The sequence below is a fragment of the Buceros rhinoceros genome, unplaced genomic scaffold (genome assembly GCF_000710305.1).
Source record: "Buceros rhinoceros silvestris isolate BGI_N320 unplaced genomic scaffold, ASM71030v1 scaffold2086, whole genome shotgun sequence".
In the NCBI taxonomy this organism is placed as follows: domain Eukaryota; kingdom Metazoa; phylum Chordata; class Aves; order Bucerotiformes; family Bucerotidae; genus Buceros; species Buceros rhinoceros.
The window spans coordinates 41632-41933 of record NW_010417897.1 but is presented as its reverse complement, the minus strand read 5'-3'; positions in this window follow the sequence as shown (position 1 = coordinate 41933).

The window sequence follows — 302 nt, the reverse complement described above, 5'->3', positions numbered from 1 at the left end:
GCCCTCCGCTAGGCCGCGCCGCTCTGCCCCGCGGGCTGAGGGCAGCGGGCGCCTTTTTTGCGCTGCGGTTTTTGCTGTGGAAGCGGGGCCCTGGCACTGAGCTGGGCAGAGGGTTGCCAGTGAGGGTGCCTGATCTCTAAACCTTCAGCAGCCGCAGCGTGATTAGTCACCGCTGCACATCAGCGGCAGCGGCGCTTGCGGGCCGGGCCGCCGCAGCAAAACCTGCAGCGGGCGGGACAGCGAGGAGAGCGCTTGGAGAGGCTCAGCCCATCTTCCTGGGGTTTTGAGTTAAATAAAGGAGC